This window comes from Saccopteryx bilineata, chromosome 5, assembly GCF_036850765.1.
Source record: "Saccopteryx bilineata isolate mSacBil1 chromosome 5, mSacBil1_pri_phased_curated, whole genome shotgun sequence".
In the NCBI taxonomy this organism is placed as follows: domain Eukaryota; kingdom Metazoa; phylum Chordata; class Mammalia; order Chiroptera; family Emballonuridae; genus Saccopteryx; species Saccopteryx bilineata.
Window position 1 is genome coordinate 253,392,241 of NC_089494.1, and position 24,461 is coordinate 253,416,701.

General features: G+C 38.1%; 1 pseudogene; it reads left to right on the forward strand.

Annotated features, from left to right (window-relative positions):
* Positions 1-19,665: 19,665 nt before the first annotated feature.
* On the forward strand, positions 19,666-22,764 carry LOC136306672 (heat shock protein HSP 90-beta pseudogene; annotated as a pseudogene).
* Positions 22,765-24,461: the final 1,697 nt, after the last annotated feature.

Consider the following 24,461-nt stretch of genomic DNA (forward strand, 5'->3'; position numbering starts at 1 on the left):
GTAGCAGTACCTGAACACAGTTGTCTTTAGCAGCAGGAAGTTCTAAGACATTCCCTTTTCTTCTTAGACTGTTGTATTTCATTCCCATCCTAGATTTTTACCCTAGGGCATTTTAAGCCATTATATTGTAAAATGCACCCCGTGGTGGGATTTAGCTGGTCTGCACCAGTTTGGCAGAACCAATATCTAATTTTTTGTTGAGTTTGGCATACGGGTTATTGGGTTGTTAAAATGGCACTTGTAGTCAGGGTTCTCTCTAAAGTGGAAATCACAAATTTACATTTCTTACTCTTTTTTAACATTCATCTACACAACAGCGTATTCTAAGCACCTGTAGTAATGGTCATTCCATACACAGGTGAAGAAAATTGCAAGTGAGGATGCCAAATAAGAAGCAATATGGAGCCTGACTGGGTGGTGGCACAGTGGATAGAGCATCGGACTGGGATGCATAGGACCCAGGTTCAAGACCCAAGGTCGCCAGCTTGAGCGCAGGCTCATCTGGTTTGAGCAAAGCTCACCAGCTTGGACCCAAGGTCGCTGGCTCGAGCAAGGGGTTACTCAGTCTGCTATAGCCCATGGTCAAGGCACATATGAGAAAGCAATCAATGAACAACTAAGGTGCCACAACGAAAAACTGATGATTGATGCTTCTCATCTCTCTGCGTTCCTATCTGTCCCTATCTCTGACTCTTGCTCTGTCTCTGTAAAAAAAAAAAAAAAAAAAGAAGCAATATGAAAATATATAAATAACAGTTTTATTGTTTTTTGTCAAGTATTATTTAATATTTTTTCATTAATGTTTTAAAACTCTTATAACAATCTAGTTTTGCATACATTTGTATTGTTCTTATTTAAGTATTAAATGCATGAAATAAGAAACTACTTTTTGGTATACCATTTTTTTATATACTTAAAACGGTCGGTAGGGCAGAGAATCAGTTGTTAAATTATTTGAATCCCACCATTGAATGTGCCTTTAGAAAAATTCACCTAACAGAGATGAACAGCTTCATCGTTTATCACAATGCAGACTCAAGTAACCACCATGCAGCAGACAGAACATTTAGAGCACCATGGAACCCTACCTTTCCCATCACAGCCTTTGTCTCCCTCTCCAGTATTACCGCTGAATTTCTCTACGCTTTGCATGGAACTATCTTACTTTCAGTTCATGTATCCATCCGTGAATGTTATGAGTCATTACTCTGCTTCGTGAACAGTCCCCTTTTTTACTGTTAGACGTATGCTCTCTGAAGAACTTCGTTCACATAGATGAAAACAGGAGAGGTTTCCTCATGCAAATGAAACTTGGTTCTTTGACCATCTTTCAAACTATATGTCCCCAAATTAACTGATTCATTACCACAAATTACTTTTAATAATGTTTTAGGTAATAACTGTATTAAAGTCTCATCCAATTTTGTGGTGAACAGAAGAATTGGAAACCACTGGATGATGTGCATAAAAATCTGTTCTCAGTCATTAGATTCCAATTAGACATTCATACTTTTGCATCTCTCCTTATTTGAAATCCAAAGCTATTACCACCTGGACATGGCAACATAGGAAGACTAAAAGGTGTATCATTTGTTGGTAAAGTGAATGAATGAAGGTAAAATATTTTGAAAGTAAAGATGGGAAATAAAAACATATAGGAGCTCAACTGAAAGGTCTCTGATCAATCAATGCTACATAGGAATTGATTTCCCCAAAACTATCCCAGCCTGAATAATTACTTTAAAAATCTTATAAGCATTCCCAGGGTACATAGTCTAGTTAGAAATCTCCAGTTTACACAGTTTCCAAAGTTTGCCCTTGGACCATTTCTCTTTCTTATTATAGTCACTTAACCAATCTCATAATACTACATTAAGTCTCTCTCTCTCTTTCTCTCTCTGACACACACACACACACACACACACACACACACACACACACGCATGTCTCCTATATCTATAGCTCTAGCCCAAACATCTTCCTTAACTCCAGGTGAATATATTCAACCTGATATTTGATGTTGACTTGGATGTCTAACAGACTTCTCATGACAAATGCTTCCATACCTGAAATTCTGATGTTCACTTCCAATTGAAACCTTACCCTTCTTTTGTCTTCACTCTCCCAGCAAGGAGAAAAATCTCTTGTTTAAGTTACTCATGCTAAGTACTTCTTGCTGTTCCTTGAACACCCTAGGCATACTTCTACTGCTGAGTCTTTGTCTTTGTTTCCTGGGTGCAGAGCCCCTTTCCCCCAGAGACTTGCATGCCCTGTTCCTTCACTTCTTTCCAGTCTTGGCTCAAATATCACCGTATTTCTGATGCTTTCAGTAGCCATCTTCAACATGGCAAGTCTCCTCTCATCTCTTGATGGCACGCTCTCTCCCTTCTTGACTTCATTTCTCTCTAGAGCACTTATAATTTGACATTCTATGAATTTTATTTGATAATTAATTTGGATATCTCTTCCCACTAGAATTAAAGCATCATGAAAACTGGAATTCTCATTTGTATGTTTTACCCTATATTCCCAGCACCTACAAGGGTGCCTTAGACATGGTAGCCACTCAGAAAATATTTGAATTTAAGAATGTATAAATTAATCATGGAACAGAGATCAACACAATAACTCAACTTCTCCATAATAAGCTTATGGGATGACTTGAAGGTCAAGCCAAGCATGAAGCTGATGAAAAGGATATGAATAATGAAACAGAAAGGGACTTAGCATTAGAAGAGCTACCTGCCAAAATAAAAGAGAAATGACTGATATATAAGAGCATAGAAAGACATGGGCATCAAATCCATGTGAGTTACCACTAACTGAGACAATGTAAACATTCATGAAACATGGACAGCTGGGTTTGTACCACTGACTACTTCCAAGGGAACAACAGTGAAGTTTGAAGTATTGAATGTGTAAATTCTTATACGATGACTTTAAGAATCTCTGTCATTTATTAGTAACAGCTCATATTCGAGCAATTGAATCAGAAAAGGTTAACTGGTAATAATGTTGAAATGTATTTTTCTCTATTTTTTTTGTTCAAATTTCAGGGTCAATTCTGGTTTTCTAAATATGAACAATGATGCAAAGTATTTTAGGAAAGAACACAGTGCCAACGATAGAATATCCTTCAATTTGAAAAAGAACTGGCATGAAAATTTATTTCACATGTGGAAATTAGACTGTCTAAAGTTTTCGAGTAAGAGCCCTTCAGAGAAATTACTTTATTGCATTGCAAACTTTCACTTCATTTTTCACGTCAAATAAACTGGCATTTGAATATTTGATTAGCAAGAGAAGTTGGTATGCTTTGGACTCAAGCATTCTCTGCCCTTGTGTAGTTTCTTGGTAAAGACTTTGAAGCACTGCACCGTTTTTGGGTGTAGTTTGGATCATTGTGACAACCTCCTTTTATCTTGTTTCAGTGGTGCATTATGGGGCCGAGATTTAATAAAGGCTGACCTCTCTTCCCATCGAGAAGTAGCCATAGAATCAGTGTATAAATGGTGACTCACTTTCATTGGTGGAGCAGGATTTCATAATTTTACACAGATTTCCATAGAAAATCACTCATGCTTTATTGTGTAATCAATTGCTATGAAATTGGCACAAAACCTCCCTCCCTCTCAAGCTGCCTGGTACTATATATCTGAACTTTGGCGGTGCTCCATATTTCTAAACATGCAAGTAATTTGTAGCCTGTTCATCATGCTACTGCCTATGTGAAAGGTCAGTAAGTCGACTCACCTCCTTAAAACTGACTATCACAGTGCTTTGCATACACAAGGTCTTCAAAATGTATTGGTGCACTTTGCGTAAATACGGGAGTTAGAAATTTGTCCATCTTTTGAAGATTGTTTATTATGTATCTCTTCCCACTAGGATGTAAGCTTCATGAAATCTGGACTTCTGCTTTGTTCATTTATTCTACATTCCCAGCACCTAAGAAGGGTGCCTTGAATATGGTTAAAATTACCTAATTCCTTGATTAAGGTTAAATGGTCAGACTTTGTATGAACATATGGAATAGATAATTTTAGTGTCCGTGATTTATCTGGATCAAGCTAATTTTATATATTAAAAAAGGGAAGGATTTTTTTTACAACACCAAAAACCATTAAAAACATTATTGTATAATCCCTCTCAAAGTGTCCTGTTAAAATTTACTTTCACAAAATATGTTCCCTTCTCTATTTAAAGTTTGGTTTTCTGAGGATTTAAGTTAGAAAATCTAGTTTTCTTCTTCACATGAAGATTCTTTTTTAGAAACAGCATTATAAATAAAGTTAATTATAAATGATACTTGCTTAAAATTGAGTTTACTAAGCCAAAATGCCTTTGGTGAATTATATTTCATTTTAGCTTAGGGAAAACTTACATAACATCCATGAAATTGAATTGGTTTTTTTGTTGAGGAGTGTTTGTCTTGATTCTGAAAAGATTTAACAAATAGCAATCCCACGTAACAGTCAATAAATAAGTCACCGTCACTACTGATCATTCAAATAGGAAAAAGAATTCATTTGTTAATCACCTTTTGCAGTTGGGGTCCTTGTTATTTTTCAGGGGTTCTCTAGGAAATACCATTTCCTTTTTCCCATGGTCCTACTTTTTTTTTTTTTTTTTTTTTCTGAAGCTGGAAACGGGGACAGTCAGACAGACTCCCGCATGCGCCCGACCGGGATCCACCCGGCACGCCCACCAGGGGCGACGCTCTGCCCACCAGGGGGCGATGCTCTGCCCCTCCGGGGCGTCGCTCTGCCTCGGCCAGAGCCACTCTAGCGCCTGGAGCAGAGGCCAAGGAGCCATCCCCAGTGCCCGGGCCATCTTTGCTCCAATGGAGCCTTGGCTGCGGGAGGGGAAGAGAGAGACAGAGAGGAAGGAGGGGGGATGGAGAAGCAAATGGGCGCTTCTCCTATGTGCCCTGGCCCGGAATCGAACCCGGGTCCCCCGCACACCAGGCTGATGCTCTACCGCTGAGCCAACCGGCCAGGGCCTGGTCCTACTTTTAATAAGTACAACCTCTTTTATTAAATTTCATGAAAATTCATCTCACCTTTTTGTACGTGTGTGTGTAATAGTATTGTCATATCATATAGTAAACAAGACAAAAAACTTCTTTCATAGATATGGATGTCCATTCATCATTACTTTAAAAATATTTTCTAATTAATTGCTTAGTTAAAAAACTAATATACTGAGATATTCATTGGGTTGAATTCTCTTACAATTTAGCAATATTTTTCTTATATATTGCCTCAGGCAAGGGAAACAAAAGAAAAAATAAATAGGATTACATCGAACTAAAAAGATTTTGCACGGCCAAGGAAACCATCAACAAAATGAAAACACAATTCACTTAATGGATGAACACATTTGCCAATGATATATCTCATAAAGGAGTAATATCCATGATTTATAAAGAACTTATAAAACTCAACACACACACACACACAAATCCAGTAAGAAATGAGCAAGGACCTGAACAGACACTTCTCCAAAGAGGACAAACAGTTGGCCAACAGACAAGTGTAAAGATGTTCAACATCAATAAAATCAAAGAAATGCAACTGAAAACCACAATGAGATATCACCTCACACCTGTCAGAGTGGCTATCAGTAAATCAATAAACAAGGCTGGCAAGGTTGTGGAATAAAGGGGACCCTCACACACTGTTGGTAGAAAAACAAACTGATATAGCCATCATGGAAAGCAGTATAAAGTTATCTCAAAAAATTGGAAATGAAACTGCTTTTCCCTGTGATTCCACTTCTGGGAATAGATATAAAAACCCCAAAACACTAATTTGAAAAAATATATGCACTCCTGTGTTCATTGCAGTATTATTTACAATAACCAAAATTTGGAAGCAGCCCAAATGCCCATCAGTAGATAAGTGGCTATAAAAGTGGTGGTATGTTTACATAGTGGAATACTACTGCTCTCACTTCCCCACTGGGCACACTGATATAGGAAAGTCTCCAATTCCCTACATGAGTTTCACCTCTCTAGACAGATCTCCACTGCCCTCCCGAAGTTTCACTTCTCTAAACAGGTCTTGCCCTACCCGTTTCATCTCTCTAATGGACCACTACACCTTCAAAATGTACCCTTCTAGATTGTCCATTATAACTGTCATGACCTTCAAAGCCCAGTGAGATATTCCTATGTGTTTGAGTTTGCTTACCATTACCTATTCCATTCTCACCACGCCATGAGGCAGGCACTACTGTTGTTCCCAATGCACAGATGAGGAAACAGGGACTTACAGAGGATAAATAAATAGCTTGTCCATTTTTGCATACTATAGCCAGTTGGTCTTCTGTTGAGTGATGAGTCAAGAGAAAGAAATGCAGTTCCTGGGGTTCTTTCCTCAAATATTTCAAAAAGTCCACAAATGTTGCATCTGATTATGTTTAATCCAGTGCAAATAAAGGAATCCCAAGTAGAGGTCCTCATTACTCATGCAGAAAATTCTTGACTATAAACCTTGTCTCTGAAATAAGAATGGCTATGATGTTATGCCAGATTTTTTACTACTTCCTGCCATTCTGCATCATTTTCTTGGACAGAGTAGTATGAGTCTGTCTTTCAATCTGTCTCCATCTGTAACATACTAGTCAAAAATCCTTGACATTTGTGTTTGCGGCTGTTTCTCCACTTCACTGCTGATTAAAATGTCTTACACCTTTACTGTCTTTGGCTGTTTTGTTTAGTTTCTTGAAGAAGGGTGACATGGTTTGAAGCTGACATTTAAGTTTTCATATTTTTAAGCTACCTGGCTTTGTCAAATAATGCAAAATTACAAGCATTTTCCCCTGTCATTAGCCAATTTTTAAACATAAAATACCTATACTAATTAATTAACCTTGTCCTATTGGCGAACAATTGTTATGATTTCATTTTTTTACTATTTTAAAGATATGGCACCCATCCTTACAGATATATTTAATTTCCATCTTTTTTCATTTTTACTTAGGTTAGAATACTAGATATGGGATTACTGTATTAAAAGTTATGAATCTTTTGACATCTTTGATAAATAATACTAAATTTTTCAGAGTTTTTAAAATCTTTTTGCCAATTTAATTTTTTCCCATAAAAATATAGAAACAGTTTTGTTAGTAAAAAATATGTCAAGTGGATATATTCAAATTTTATATTTAAAATTTTCTATTTAGTGTTTGACTTTTCTTACTGGCCTTTTAGGGCTTCTAATATTGTACATTAAGAACATGTATATTTTATGCGTCATTCTTGCATCCAATGTGCTTCCTGCTTTATCCTTTGCTTTTGGTGTAGATTTTGATAAAAATTTCTATATCTGTTTTGTTTCATTGAACCAGATTTGGTTCTTGTACACTAATAAACTTTTTTATCATTCTAACTTTAGTGGACATTTTAGTATGTTGGACATAAGTTGACACTCATCTTCTTTTTTTTTCTTTTTCTTTTTTGTATTTTTCTGAAGCTGGAAACGGGGAGAGACAGACAGACTCCCGCATGCGCCCTACCGGGATCCACCCGGCACGCCCACCAGGGGTGACGCTCTGCCCACCAGGGGGCGATGCTCTGCCCTTCCGGGGCGTCGCTCTGTCGTGACCAGAGCCACTCTAGCGCCTGGGGCAGATGCCAAGGAGCCATCCCCAGCGCCCGGGCCATCTTTGCTCCAATGGAGCCTTGGCTGTGGGAGGGGAAGAAAGAGACAGAGAGGAAGGAGGGGGGGTGGAGAAGCAAATGGGCGCTTCTCCTATGTGCCCTGGCCGGGAATCGAACCTGAGTCCCCCACATGCTAGGCCGATGCTCTACTGCTGAGCCAACCGGCCAGGGCAACACTCATCTTCTTAAATTATTGACAATTCTCTACATTTTAACTTTTAGATAAGCTTCAAATTATTATTATTATTATTATTATTATTATTTGGTATATTATAAAATAATGAAATTGGTTAATATATTTATAAGTATGTGTAACCATATCAATAATAAAGGAAAAAGGAAATAGGCAGAATCCGTGTTACCACCAATGAGAAGTATTAACTCAATAGGGGGGTATTAATTAACTAATGTATGAAGAAATTTTTAAAAGAAGTACATTGAAAGTAATTAGCATAACATACTTTCAGTTTAGTGAAGAGACAACATTACTAGGGCAGGTGGCTTACATTTGTAGAGAGGACGGGATTAGACACAAAGGGCAAGAACTGATTATGGATTTCCTTGAAAGACAGAGCAGGGTTTGATTTGAAGATTAGGGGAAGCCATGAAAGACTTTGAACAAGTGACTTATGTGTTGAAATTAACATGTAATAGGAAGAAGAACTAACATCGATTATGTCCCGGTATTATGCCAAGAACGCTTCCAACATTTTTACAATCCATTCAACCCATGCAAAGATTCCATGCAGCTGGTATTACTCTTATCCTCATCCTATACATGGGGGACATGGAAAAAAAAAAGAAGTAACATTTTCAAGGTCACATAGCTAAGAAGTGGCATACGGCTGCAGAGTTCACACTCCTCACCATTAATTTATATTTACAGCAGCACAGACATATTTATTCTTTTCTTTTCCATCACTCCTCACCAAACCAGACAAGAGCAACAAAACCCAAACAAGTCTGTTACAAGAATACTTCTTCTATGACTTTTTTTTTTTCAAGATCATTTTCCTCTCAAGAATTATAAGAAATCAGAGCAGGGACAGCCTAGGTGATAAAGCTCATTTGAGAAACCGTCAGTCATAGAAGTTTATATCGTCATAGCTACCTTTCAAAAGAGAGAAAAAAAATACAAAAACAAACCCATACTGTTTGATTTTGTGTGAATCAAGGGTAGAACTTCTGACACTGTACCTAATGCACAAGTTCAACCATTTCATGGTGCATGTATAGAGTCCCCCTAGTTTCTTACATTATAGCTGTGTACTTATAAATAAAGATCTAAGAACTGGCTTTATAGGATTTTTTAAAGTGGTCCTGAAAAGTTTTACTTTGTCATGACTGTTTCTTATTTTTTATATATATTCTATACAATTTATATTATTATTGAAAACATGCTGACTGTCTTAGTGAAACCTCTCAAAAAGCAGATAATGCTTTGAAAATGTGTCAACTAAAAGAAAATTTCCAGAAGAACAGTTACTGTCAAAAGCATTGTATAATTGCTAATAACGAGGTTGGGGGCAAGTTTAACCTTACGGCAATTAGCTTCCAAATCTGTTTTTTGCATAATTAGTAATGCTGATTTTTGTTTTGAATAGAAACCAGTAATAAAATAAAATTGTTGAACTGCCGAAGGTCAATAAATGGCTAGTTGTTATAAAAAGGCACAATGAGGTCTACCCATGAGAGTCATACTACATTGTGCATCGGTTCAATAATAAGATATGAAAATGATATCTTTTCAGAGGGGTTTACAAATTAGAATAAGTATTTTTAGTCATGCAAAAGGATGATAGGTAAAAGTTTTATGAAATTCATTTGGACAATATAATTGACACAATCATTAAAATTGAGGGGGTCTCACAGCATTTTCAAAATACTCTCAACATCACTTTTCTAGTTTTATAAGTCATGCTCTTAGAATCACTATCAATTTCTTGTTCAGTTCTGACTTTGATAATCATCCATCTCTTGTTTCCTCACTGTCTTACAGATGTGTTCTTCAGATCTTTATCCATTACCAATCCCCACCCATGACCAAAACACCTGAATCCCACCGCAAATCTCTAGATAGCCTTTCTTCCTCCCCTTTCTTTCAAATACACAAAACCAACTGCTGACACGAACTCATTTGCCCGTTCAGCAGCCTGTACACCTATCCGTTTGACAACTATGTAGAAATAGCTATGGCATGGACAGCATCATAGGTTAGGAAGTCAGACTGCTTAGTTCTGTGTTCTCATTCTGTTACTTATGAGCCCTACAAGCCTGAGCAATTTATTTAGCTCCTTTATTCTTCAGTGTCCTCAAGGAGAGAGCATAAAAATAATTAAGCCACCTTCGTGGAATTATGTTAAGAATGAAAGGGGATAATTTATAGTAATGGTGTTAAGTGTTTCAAGAGAAAAGTATAAACAGTGCCGTGAGAGCTGAAAACAGAGATACAATCTAGTTAGGCAAGTCTGAGGGAGGAAGATGCCGTGGAACGTGCTGTTTAAGAGGAAAGCCAAAGATGAGTTCATAGGACCTTGGTTAAAAAGGAGAGAACGTTAAAAACCCAGGCCACGTGTTGAGCAGAATTAGGCTGAGGTGGAAGGTCAGTGAGTGCAGGGCAAAGAGAATAAGGTGAGGCTGAAGAGGTAGATGGTGGGCATCTGCTCAGGGCTCTGCAGCACGATTTATGGCAGTTGTGAGCAGCTGACCACATCATCAGATTTCCTGTGATACTGCACTGCGGAGTGGCCTGATGGGCTGACAGTACACACATTAGGCTATTGTGGTAATCTTATTCAGGGGAAAAATAATGGGAGCTTGCATTGGGATTGTGGCAATAGAGATGGCGAGACGTGAGTGGATTTGAGATATTTGGGAAATGAAATCCCCGGAAGTTGGAATGATCCAAAAGATGGAAGGTCACGTGTTTGATTTGAGAAATTTTGAATATCAGGCACCCCAAGGACAAAATTTCAAGGGGTCTTCTTATTAATTCACTTTTTTTTAAGACTTCATGATCAAATGTAGATGGCTAGTCCAGAATTCAATGATTTTTACCAATTCCAAATTTTTCTACTCTTTTCTTCTCCAAAGTTTTCCTTGAGCTAATCACATCATTATCTTTGAACATATTCATGCTAATTGGTATTTATGTGGCTTAATCAAATCATTTCTTCCTCTTTTTGTATTTTTCTTCCAAATGACAGTATATAATGTTCAGATCAGGATCAAGTCTTCTATTTATTTTTCATTTGGTCTTTATTTCTTAGACATCTTGCAAAATTACTGGAACAACAACAAAAAAATACTTTTGTTGTGTGACCAAATTTTTCAAGCTGGGTGGGAAGTAGAAAAATGGTTGACTAATGTGTGATTTCTTCATTTTCTCAAAGCCACAGAATTATTGTATCACTGTTCCATTTCATTTTTCCCCCTCCTATCTCTCTCAATAGATGGAGTTCTTTCAGAACTGCCCCAAAGTGCCAAGTCAATGTGTTGTGGAATGAGCATGAGTTTGGGCCCAGACAGCAGGTTTTATTGATCCCTAACTGTGTGACCTTGGACATATATATCACTTATCCCCTCTAAGTCAGAATCTCCTCATTCTTAAAAATGAAAATCTTAATATCTAATCTACATGCTCATTTACAGTCCAATTTGTCCCTTCAGAGCCGATAACTTCATCATATTCCATTATAAGCTAATAACCTGAGGAATTAAATACAATCACAGTCTACATATGCGTTTCTGATTGAACTTTATGCTGTTTCCTTATATCAGTATGTGCAGAAAGCAAAATTCTGGAGTTTAACTTAAAGATGTTGCAAAGGCACATTAAAATGCAATAACTGTTCAAAATCTTCTATGAAGGTCAAACAGACGCTTTCAATGCCAAAATATTCTAGAACGGGAAAGTGACAAACACATTAGAACACCCACAGAGAAACCTGTTTTCACTTTGGAGCAAATATTTCTTTCTCACAGAAAGATTACTGCACTGAATGGTAGAAAACTGACGAATTTAGAGGAAGTTAAGTAATATCTGTATGCCATTAAAAATAAATTAGTCATAGCTGTGATCAAGGGAACTTCCTCCGAACATTGGAGAAGATCAGAAAAAATAACATGAAACTGTCGTTAAAAGGAAAATCACTTATATCACTTTAAATAAGAACTTAAAAATTCAGTGGAGAGTTGGGTGGTGTTTACTCTTTTTAAATATGTCCCTTCAACGTAGACCAAATTAACCAATTCATAGATTAAAAACAACAACAACTCCATATTCAGATGATAGAATCACCCAAACTGGAAAGTCCAGAATATTTTAAAGTAAATATATCACCAAGGTTTTAATGTTTTACTGACAAGGCAATAAAAAATTGATCTAAACAAGATTTCTTTAACTTCACAAGGGGCAATTCCTTCCATATTAATAATGCATTAATATTGTTTTCTAAATGTACTTTATAAACCAAAGGACATTTTTAAAGGGTGAGAATTGGATTTTAATTTGGAAAAACAGTTGAAATTTGTCAACGGGAAAACTTTGTTGAAATCCAAGAAATTTTTAAAGGAGTTCATCTTATGGACTTTAATATTAAGTAAGTCAGTTTTGTGTTTTATCTAGTGACGGAAGTTGGGGGAAAGTCGGCAGACACACACTAACCCCATAGTTGTTAGGGATGCTGGCTAGGTCTGCCCCTCTGGCTGCCAGACTCCTCTGAAGCCACACCCCCTTGGGGTGTGTCCTGGGAATGTCAGTCACAGAGTTTCCAGGGTTGCCTCAGCCTCTCCAGGCACTGTGGGTGCACCTGACTGCAGATTCCGCTCCTGCTCTTTTCGCCTTTCTCTGGACCTCATTACTCTGTGGTGCTGACTCCACTGCTTGTCATCTTTTAGGAGCTCAGCCCAGGAAGTCTACTGGTTGCTGCTGGATATACTGTGGGGTCACTGCCAAGACCTCAGGGGTGAGGTCTGATTGTGTCAATTGCATCCCGGTTCCACCATGTTCTTTTATGAGAACCTTGGGAAACACCCACTCAGGTTGAGCCTCAGTCGATCTCATCTGCTAAACATGCAAGTGACAGTAAGAGTGGAAGCCATTTAATGCATATGATGTGAGCTGAATCCATGGTTGATGACTAGTATCTACTGGGGTGTATTCTCCAAATATTCCATGTCCTCTCCACCTTGTTACTTACCTCCTCTCCCAATAGGTACTTGTACTGAATATCATTTCACTGGGGTCTCTCAACCTATAAAATAATTGAAACCAAAGTGTTGTCATGTTTTCATTAACATTTTCACTTGAAAACTTCATCTTAGCACAAATGTAATCTACTCTGTGAGGCCTTCCCAAATCCATTTAGAAACATCTCTGCTCTTATGTGGCTATTTGCTCATTAACCATTGCCTATGCTATGCATTTCTCATCAAATGCTGGTACACAATTGTCTTTCTCCTACATAACTAGTAACTCAAAGGCAAGGAGTTCATCTTCAGCTCTATTCTTAGGGTAAAAACTGAACAGACAATAATATCTGTTAACTAAAGATGTGAAGATTAATAGATTAGCTATTAATAGATTAGGTATTAATACCTAAAGACATTGGCATGATTTTACATTTTAGTAAAATTACATCAGTGTTAACTCAGACAAGAATTATTATATATTATAGATTTTAGAGCTAGGATGGCATGATATTTTTGAGGTAGGAATATGATTCCAAGAGTCTGATAAATCATGCAATATTACTTATATGTACATATACAAAAGTCCTTGACTGAAAAGTCTTTCATAAGACTTGCTGATAATGGGTAGCTTTCAGGAATTTGGGACTGTTCAAGAGAACTGAAGTAAGCACTCCTCTTCCTCACCTTCCAAAAATGCGGCAAAGGAGTAAAGCAGCTGGAACCTACAGCATTTATTACAGAAGAACCTGATATTGGAGGCTGTTTAATATCTGTAGCCTAGTGGACTTCCTAATACTAACTGCAGAAGTGGACAGACCACACACCTTGCCACAGATGTCATTTTCCATTTTGAGACCATAAATGACTCTTAGATTATTGTGACCTGAAAACATAGTCTCATCTCCAAAAGGAACTATTTGATGACTGGGTCAAGGATGAAGGAAGTTAGTTGTTGTTGCAAGGATAGGGGCATTCTGCCATAATTATGAAGAGTATCCCCATTTGAAGAAGGAGGGAAGAGGTGGTGGCTGGAGACAGATGTGAAACAGGAGAGAGGCCTCTTCCTCCTTCTCTTCCATCCTAAATGGGAATCACCAAGTGTTGTGTTTATGCTGACAAATAACCCAGGAGAGAGAGAGAGAGAGAGAGAGAGAGAGAAACATACAAGAAGCAGAAAAATAACCAAAGAGATTAAAATCTTGGAGACAATAGAAAAGTTTATTGAAATTTGAGCATTCGAAAGATTGATCTTTAAAAGATGGAGGGACGTTTTCTTCATTGAAATCAGAGGAAGAAGGGAAGTTGGCGTGGGGGAAAACCAGGAAGGATTTAGATGATCCTTGGAAAGTTTTCCTTTTTGAATGCTTCTGTTTTCACCACGAGGTACAAGAGAGAATTTTCAGTTAGGAGTTGGGTGGGGAGGAGAGGTGCAGAGAAAAGGAGGTGGAAGATATTAAAGGAAAGAAGTTATTAAATATTGTGAGTTATGGGAGAGAATGAGAGTACAAGAGAGATATAATGGGCTGCAGGGCAGATTTGAAGACCCCATTAAGCACTGACAAATTTCTCAGCACAAGACCCACATACCTAGAAAATTAAAAGTTGGCTGTTGTCTAATTCGATTAGTAATTATATCTATTTAAGCATTAAGTGCAAGCTATTTCACTGAAACTTGCAATTTATACTCTAGCAGACCAAGGGAAGGGGAAAAGAGAGCAAACTAGGAGCATACTAATATCACCTTTACACTGATTTCAGGGCTCATCCAGAAAAAGAGTTCCTGTAAATTGTCTGAAAAATCTAGTAAAAATATTAAACTTTTCAATATCTAAAACAAACAACAACAAAAAGAATGAGGCACATGAATTTAAAGTGAACTTACATCCGTGGCCTGTAAGAAGTTGTCATCATGTAAAAAAGCCCTTTTCCATGGCTACAGATGCAGGTCAGGGAGTGGAATTCTTTACCCCAGGATCCAGGAATTCACTAGCAATTACTTGAGGGTATATCACCATTTTCCGGGAGAGTTGCACCTACGGCATAGACACAACAGGAACAACTAAGGAAATGTTTGCCAACACCTTGCTCTCTCTCTCTTTTGGCAATAGCCCAGTTCAGGATACATCATCTTTCTTTTTTTCTTGTGACAGAGAGAGAGAGGGAGATAGAGAGAGGGACAGATAGGGACAGACAGACAAGAAGGGAGAGATGAGAAGCATCAATTCTTTACTGCGGCTCTTTGTTGTAGCTCTTCAGTCGTTTATTGATTGCTTCTCATGTGTGCCTTGACTGGGGGGCTACAGCAAAATGAGTGATCCCTTGCTCAAGCCAGTGACCTTGGGCTTCAAGCCAGCACCCTTTAGGCTCAAGCCAGAGACCATGGGGTCATGTCTATGATCCCATGCTCAAGCCAGCAACCCCACACTCAAGCTGGTGAGTCTGGGCTCAAGCTGGCAGCCTTGGGGTTTCAAACCTGGGCCCTCTGCAACCTGGTCTGAAGCTTTATTCACTGTGCCACCGCCTGGTCATGCAGGATACATCATCTTTCACCCATGATATTACACAGGTCTCCAGATTTTAGAGTTAAACGTCTCCAGTGAAGTTTACTCACAATGGTTCCACAGCTTTTTATTGCACTCAAAATAAAGATGCAACTCAATACTGCTGCCTGAAGGTCCTCAATATTGGGCTCCTGTCTTCTTCTCCAGGCTCAACTTATGCCATTGACCCTTCACTCCACCACAGGGACCCTTTCTCAAAGCCTTGAACAATTTGTTCTCTCTGGTTATCTCAGGTCCTTTTCCCAGTTGTATCACTCAGAGTTCCCCAGAGTGTATATGTGTATGTGTGTGTGTGGATGAGAAAGAGAGAGAGAGATTTTAAGGAATTGACTCATATGTGATTGTGGAGCTGGAAAGTTTGAAAACTGCAGGGCAGGTTGACTGAAGACCCAGGCAAGAGGCAACGTCCCATCTCCCATTACAAAGGCCTTATAGAAGTGCTTTTCCTCAAGAGACTTTGGTCTTCTCTCTCAAGCCTTTAACTGATTGCATGAGATTTAATCACATGGTAGAAGATAAACTACTTTACCCAAAGGCTACTGATTTAAATGTTAATCTTATCTTTAAAATATCTTCACAGCAATACATAGAGAGGTATTTGACCAAAATCCAGGTACCACATCCAAACACAATAGGGTAGGGATGCTCAAATAAAATAGCCAGGGTATTAAAAGATACAGGATGAATGGATGCTGAATGAAGAAAAAAATCCAGTACAGAGAGGACATCATAATCACTACTGTCATCATCATAATCACCATTACTATTATCAATGATGAGAGAAAGGCATTATAATTACAATTATATAGCACATCCTTTTGTGTTCATTTTTAGTTTAGGTTAACAATTTAGCAAACTTTATCTACAAAGTTGTTATTAAAATATGGGTTAAGTCCTTCATAGTCAATCTTTTTTTAAAAAATAATTTTTAACTTTTTAGAAGTTTCTTTTTTTTAAAATATATATATTTTTTATTTTATTTATTCATTTTTAGAGAGGAGAGAGAGACAGAGAGAGAGAAGGGGGGAGGAGCTGGAAGCATCAACTCCCATATGTGCCTTGACCAGGCAAGCCCAGGGTTTTGAACCGGTGACCTCAGCATTTCCAGGTCAACGCTTTATCCACTGCGCCACCACAGGTCAGGCTTTTTTTTTTAATATATTTTTTTATTTTATTTATTCATTTTTAGAGAGGAGAGAGAGACAGAGAGAGAGAGAAGGGGAGAGGAGCTGGAAGCATCAACTCCCATATGTGCCTTGACCAGGCAATATGTGCCTTGACCAGGCATAGAAGTTTCAAATTAAAGAATCCTGTCCTTCATTGCTGACTAGCAGCAGACAGATCCATCCAATGACTGCAGACACAACTCTGGTAGCCAGAGTTGGCAGATTTCAGCAGATTCTGTTGATTATAGCAGGTAGACTTACCTCTGGAGGAGCCTGTGACATATTACAGCTATGGAAGATTGTGCGCATGGACTTACATAAGGAGAAAACATATTATGATATGGTTAATCCAGTTAACCAGATAAAAATGGTTTTTCATATACCAAGATTTGATTAAAGATGAAAATTTGCCCTAAAACAGCTTAAAGTGTGAGAACCATTGATATTTTTAGTACCTGATTTAGTTGACAGTTTAGATACGCTGTGGAGCCCTGGCTGTATAGTTTGGCTGGCTAGAGCATCATCCAGAAGTGTGGAGGTTGCTAGTTGCACCCGGTCAGGGCACATAGAAAAACAGCTCGATGTTCCTGTCTCTCTCTCTCTCTCTCTCATTCCCTGACTCACTCTCTTAAAAAAAAAATAGATACACTGTGGGAAAAATACCCACCACACGATTCTGTCATACAAAATCTGAAATACTATATATTCCATATATCAATTTAGCTCTCCTTAAATTATACTAAACCTGGTTTTTAGATAAAGTTGGTATATTTTCAGTTTTATAACATTCATGTATGTATAAGGTTTACCAACATTAAAACTAAAACAAGTATATTTCTATCAAAATAATTAAAACATTTTACCCCAAATAAGCACATAATGTGATCAGTGAAAACATTTCAAACTATATTTGTGATTTGGAAAACTGGTCTTTTTACAATGGTGTGGCTCAAAAGGCATATTTTCAGATTGCAGTTTCAAAATGGTTATTTGTGTTCATGCATTTACTTCTTCTTAGTCACCAAATATCATCACACAAGGAATCTAAAAATAAGAATATATTTATCATGACTTACAAACATAGAACTTCCATCGAAGATTGAGAATCTCTGAAAAATTGTTGGCAAGCATCAAGCAGATGGAGGCACAGGAGAGGTCTGTTAGATAGGTGGGTCGCTTTCCTCACCGCAAGACTTGGGAAAGAAAAACCCAAGCTTGGAATAATAAGGAAGGGAGGTGAGAGTTAGCTAGCAAGATAAAATAGAGGCTAATACTGCTACGTGTCAGAGCTCTCTGTATTCAGGTGTCTAGCCACAGCCTATTTCTTCCAAACTCTTCTGACACACAACACACCTGGAGAAGCAACCCCCACCGCTGGCAAAAGGAAGGGGTTTTCCCTATGGCTTAGCTTCAAAATGACACTTGCCTTTCCATTTGACAATGCAATTCGAGCTAATTCCTGAGGACCTTACCGGCTAGAGTGGGGCAGAAACCAGTCACCTATTTTAGTGGCCAGACAGGACCTGTTAGAAAAGCAGGAATCATCCTTCCTTGGGCCTTGTGGCCATCTGGTTCCCCAGTCTACCACAATCAAAACACACACACAAAATGTAAACATTCTCCTCTTCATTTGCAGAGAATAAAAACTTAAACACAATCTCTGAAAAATAAACCACAAGTGCTATGACGAGGCAAACGTAGACCTCTGAGGAACACGCAGTAGGAGCCCCCAAGTGCGTGAAGACTCAGTAGTCTGACGGAAGGTAGTGCAGCAGAGTCAGCATGGATGTGATCCTGTGAAATGCACTTGTTTTCTGAAGAAGAAAGAGGCCCAGAAATTCTTCCATCACCTAGTCACCAGAAAACTGGAGAAACGCTGTATGGAGCAATACGAGATTAAGAACTCTTATTTTCAGAAAAACATCATTACAAAAATTTAAAAAGCAAACCTCAGACAAATGAATAACTATATTGTAAATGACAATCTCAATTAGGGACTTTGACTATAAGCTAAAGAAATTCTCCCAGAACTCAATAAAAGAGATAAGGGAGAAAAGATAAGCTGCTGAGGGTAGAGCTCTCAGAAAGCCAATATATTAATAATACAAATGCCAGAGAATGAAATCAGAGTAAATGAAAAAGAAACAAAAATCAAAACAAGTAATAAACAGAACTTTTCTGAAGGAGAAAATACTTTAACATTTGACGGGGCTATTGAATACTAAATAAATTAATAAAAGGAAACCCATATATATGTTTGTATTTTTCTGTACAGTTTCAAAGATAAAGAACAAATTCAACAGGCATCCATTGTGTTGTGAAGAAGCAGAAGAAAAGATATTATCTACAAAAAAAAGAAAGTTTGAGCTCTTTTTTTTTTTTTAAAAAAGGAAAGATACAATGGAGCAATTTTACCAGAGATTTTAGAAAGAATATTCACAGCCTCCAAATTATATATATTCATTAAAGATACTGCTCAAATGTGTGACCAGAATATGTAGGTACCTTCAAATTTCCATTTTTTCTTTTAATTTTAGTCAGGCAGTTCTTTTTTTCTTGCAACTGTGTGTATCCATGTGATGATTTTCTTCTTATTGACCGGATGAGATGTGGCTGAAAGAGTGTAAGCTTCCAGGGGTTCTTGTAGAAAGAGAGGCACAACATCATTTCTCCTGTCTCCCTTCTTCCTCCTCCTGCTTAGAAAGTGGATGTGATGGCTAACACTGAAGCAACCACCTTGGATTACAAATATGATGACTGCTCCAGGATGAAAAGGTATAAGACCGGATCGCCAACAGCATTCATGGCTCTACCAGACGAAGTCCAGACTTCCAATGCTCAGACTTCTTTTATGTGAGAAATCAAATTTAATATATTTTAAGCCATTCTTCATTTGGATTTTTTTTTATGGTCAGAACCAAACCTGATCCTCAGTAATATGACACACAAAAGGGGAAACACTATTCACATGCTTCTAAGGATTCATGATATAAAGAATCTATATATGTTTTCTGAACAAAAATATTATTTAGAACATACTCAGGCCCTCTGAGAACTGAATAGATACAATGACTCGAATATGGGTAAAGTATGTGGCCACAGGAACATTAAAATTTGAGAGTTGATTTCCAAACAATTGCTCAAATGGATATAAACAGATGTAAAATGCATAATGTAGCAATTAAATTAATACTCATCATCTGGTTGTAAAATTTGAGATTATTCTGAAAAATGTGAGAATTTGTGAGATGTGAAGGAAAGGAAATACAGTACATGAATTTCTCATTCCATGAGGCAAAATCAATGATTTAGTCTAAAATGAATTATTTACATTGCAAGATAAATAGATGCTCAAAAATTTAAATATATAGTTATCCATTAATAGAATGAAAAGGAATAAAGTTTTCATTCCTTTGGAGACAAAATGCAAAGCAACAGGATCATTAGCTATATAGCAAAAAATAGGAAAAAGTAAAACAGTTAGGCAATATAAATAGCTAGAAGTCTGTAATAACGTGGTAGAAGTAATGTTTTATTAGTTGTAATTATTTGGGGTACAAGTGACAATTGAGTTAAGATTTGTTTAAGCCAATCTTGAGTCATCTTCTTGCATAGTTCTTGTGGCATGTAAGCCAAACACGGTCCCTGACCACCTTGCTGTCTAGTACTTGCATCTCTTCACCTTCAAGACGCTCAATGGAAAGGAGGAGGTGGAGATTTTTGCCCAACTCATGTCTCTTATCATTAACATCTTCCATTCCCACAAGGAAGCGTTCCTTTGTAATTGGATCAGTAATACTTCTAATGCCTGACTGATTCTCTCAAGTTGGAGAGTGATAAAGAGCTAAAAATTGATATCATCCCCAACCCCCAGGAATGCACCAGATTTTGATGGATACAGGCATTGGCATGACCAAAGCTGATTTCACAAATAATCTGGGAACCATTGCCAAGTCTGATACTAAAGTATTCATGAAGGGTAGTGAGGCTGGTGCAGACATCTCCATGATTGGACAATTTGGTGTTGGCTTTTATTCTGTCAATCTTGTGTCATAGAAAGTGGTTGCAATCACAAAGCACAGTGATGATGAGCAGTATGCCTGGAAGACTTCTGCTGGGGGTTTCTTCACTGTACTACTGACCATGATGAGCCCACTGACTGGGGTGCCCAAGTGAGACTCTACCTTAAAGAGGACCAGAGGCCCTGGCCAGTTGGCTCAGCGGAAGAGTGTTGGCCCAGCTTGTGGATGTCCTGGGTTTGATTCCCAGCCAGGGCACACAGTAGAATCACCCTTCTGCTTCTCTACCCTTCCCCCTCTCCTTTCTCTCTACCTCTCTTTTCCCCTCTGTAGCCATTGGAGGAAAGTTGGCCTGGGCGCTGAGGATGGCTCCATAGTCTCTGCCTCAGGTGCTAGAATGGCTCTGATTTCAGTGGAGCAATGCATCAGATGGGCAGAGCATCACCCCCTAGTGGGCATGCAGGGTGGATCCCAGTTGGGTGCATGTGGGAGTCTGTCTGTTTCCACTTTGGAAAAATACAAAAATTAAAAAAAAGGACCAGAGAATACAAAGGAGAGTAGCATCAAATAAGTAATGGAAAAGCACTCACAGTTAATAGGTTATCCCATCATCTTTTATTTGGAGAAGGAATGAGAGAAATAAACCAGTGATGATTAAGCAGAGGAACAGATAGAGGAGAAGGAAGAGGGAGATAAAAAGATGATGAGAAGCCTAAGACTAAAGAGGTGGGCTCAGATGAGGAGAATTGAAGTGCTAAGAATAAGTAAAAGAAAATAAAGAGGATTAAAAAGAAATATATTGATCTGGAAGAACTGAACAAGACCAAGCCTGTTTTTACCAGAAATCCTGATAACATCACCCAGGAGGAATATGAAGAATTTTATAAGAGTCTTACCAATGACTGGGAAGACCACTTGTCAGTCAAGCACTTCTCTGTAGAAGATCAGTTAGAATTCAGAGCATTGTTATTCATTTCCTGTAGGTTCTTTTTGATCTCTTTGAGAACAAGAATAACACCACCAAACTCTATGTCTAACATCTCTTCATCATGGACAGTTGTAATAAACTGATACCAAAATATCTCGATTTCATCAATGGTGTGGCTGACTCTGAGGATCTGTCCCTGGGCACCTCCCAGGAAATGCTCTAGCAGAGCAAAATATTGAAAGTTATTCATTAAACCATAGTTAAGAAATGCCTGAGCTTTTCTCTGAGCTGGTGCAAGACAAGGAGAACTATAAGAAACTCTACAAAGCATTCTCTAAAAAATCTAAAAGCTTGGAAACCATGAGGACTGTACTAATCAGTGATGCCTTTGTGAACTTTTGCACTATCACAGCTCCCAGGCTGGAAACAAAATGGCTTCTCTTTTGTAATATGTCTCTCACATATAGGAGACCCAGAAGTTAGCCTATTACACATCACAGGTGACAGCAAAGAGCAGATCACCAACTCTGCTTTAGCGGAGTGAGTGTGGAAGTAGGGTTTTAAGGTAGTATATATGACAGAGCCTAATCAATGAGTACTGTGTGCAGCAGTTCAAGGAGAGTTCAGTGGGAAGAGCCTGGTTTCAGTTACCAAGGAGGGCCTGGAGCTACCTGAGGATAAAAAGGGGGAAAAAAATGGAGGAGAGCAAGGCCAAGTTTAAGAACCACTGCAAATTTATGAAAAAATCTTGGATGAGTAGTTTGAGATGGGACAGTCTCCAACAGGCTTGATTCTTCATTCTGCTGCACTGTGATTAACAGCTGAAGATGGACAGCCAACATGGAGCATATCATGAAAGTCCAGGCACTTAACGACAACTCTACAGTGGGCTACATAATGGCTGAAAGGCACCAGGAAATCAACCCCAGCCAGCCCTCTGTGGACACTCTGCGGCAGAAAGTGGAGGTACACAAGAAGGACAAGGCTGTCAAGGACCTTGTGGTGCTGCTATTTGAAACTGCACTGCTCTCTTCTTGAGGGTTCTCAGAGCCATGGCAATGGACCTACTGCATGACCAAGAGAGACCTAGGCACTGATGAAGATGAAGTGAGAGCACAAGAAACCAGTCCTGCTGTTTCTGATGAGAACCTGCTCCCCTTGAGGAGATGCGGATGCCTCTTGAATGGAATTAGAGGAGGTTCTACCCGAAGACATTGTGCCCTCTGTTTAATGACTCCATGGCTCCCCCAGTAGCCCCAAGTGTCCCCAGCCCACCTGGTTTCCTCTGCTGATGTCTAGTGGGATTTTTCTCTCCTGATTTCTCTCTGTTTGAGGCAGGATACAAGGTCTTCAAGGCTTCCTTTTCCACATTTGACATTGGGTTTGGATGTTGTGGATTGGGAGATTTTTGTTGTTGTTGTTATTTTGTTTTGAAATTAAAGTATAAAAAATAAAAGAGATACAGTTAAAAAAAAAGATTTGTTTAAGTCAAAGTATAGAATTTACTGCTTCATGTTTCAAAAAAAGTCCAGGAGTCCAAAAATTCTGGGTACTCATTCCCAAATGAGTAATCTCTTATTCCATCTCTTCTGCCTTCCCTTTGGAATTTATAAATTTCCCTGAAAAACAAACCCTAAAGTGTGCAAAAGGGTCAAAAGTAACATTAAAGTATTTGCTATATATGTAACAAATATGCTAAAATATAAAACAATATTTAAAAAGAAAGGTGTGAGCTATATATCTATATCTATATCTATATATCTATCATCAATATCTATATTTATCTATATCTATATTTTTCTGTCTATCTGTCTATACTACATTCAAATGCTAAATAACATAGTTTGTGATTATAAAACAAGTTAGAAGTAACAAAAAATTTGACAACACTTCAATATAATAAGAAACTTTCAAGCTCTTCTCTTGATCTCTGACAAATAAAATAGAAAAAATATAAATGGAAAAACCAAATTGCCAAAAGCATACCCAGGATTTAATATGCTGCAAATACCATAGAAAATATACACCGTTAAAATATATATTGAACATTTGCAAAGAGAAACTGCTTTTTGGTTCTTTTTTTTTTTTTTTTTTGGAAGGCAGTCAGACAGACTCCCGCATGCACCTGACCGGGATCCACCCGGCATGCCCGCCAGGGGGCGACGCTCTGCCCATCTGTGGCACCGCTCGTTGCCACCAAAGCCATTCTAGCACCTGAGGCAGAGGCCATGGAGCCATCCTCAGCGTCACCCGGGCCAACCTTGCTCCAATGGAGTCTCAGCTGTCGGAGGGGAAGAGAGAGACAGAGAGGAAGGACAGGGGAGGGGTGGAGAAGCAAGTGGGTGCCTCTCCTGTGTGCCCTGGCTGGGAATCGAACCCGGGACTCCTGCATGCCAGGCCGACGCTCTACCACTGAACCAACCGGCCAGGGCCTGCTTTTTGGTTCTTGAGTATCTTTATAATAAATCTACTGAACTGTAAATTGCACAACTCATATTCTTTTGTTCTAAAATACAATAAAATTGGAGACTAATAATAAAAGCATAAACTTACACTTTAACAAATGACGACATTTGTAAACAGTAAGATTTTCTTAAATAGATTTTTAAATCAAAGAGCTAATACATAACATATGTATATATAAAAATATATACATACATACAATACATATATAAAAGTATGTACACATATATACATATCAAGGTAGTAATAATAACACCACTGATGTCTAAACTTAAAAAAGAGTAAAAATGTAATAACACCACTGATGTCTAAACTTAAAAAAGAGTAAAAATGTACTCTGAAAAAAAGAAATGGTCTTAATGTTCCACTAGAAATTGTAAAATTAAGAAATAAAGGATTTTTTGTATACACACACATACATACATACACATTTTCACTCCATATGTGTGCATATTTATTATATTT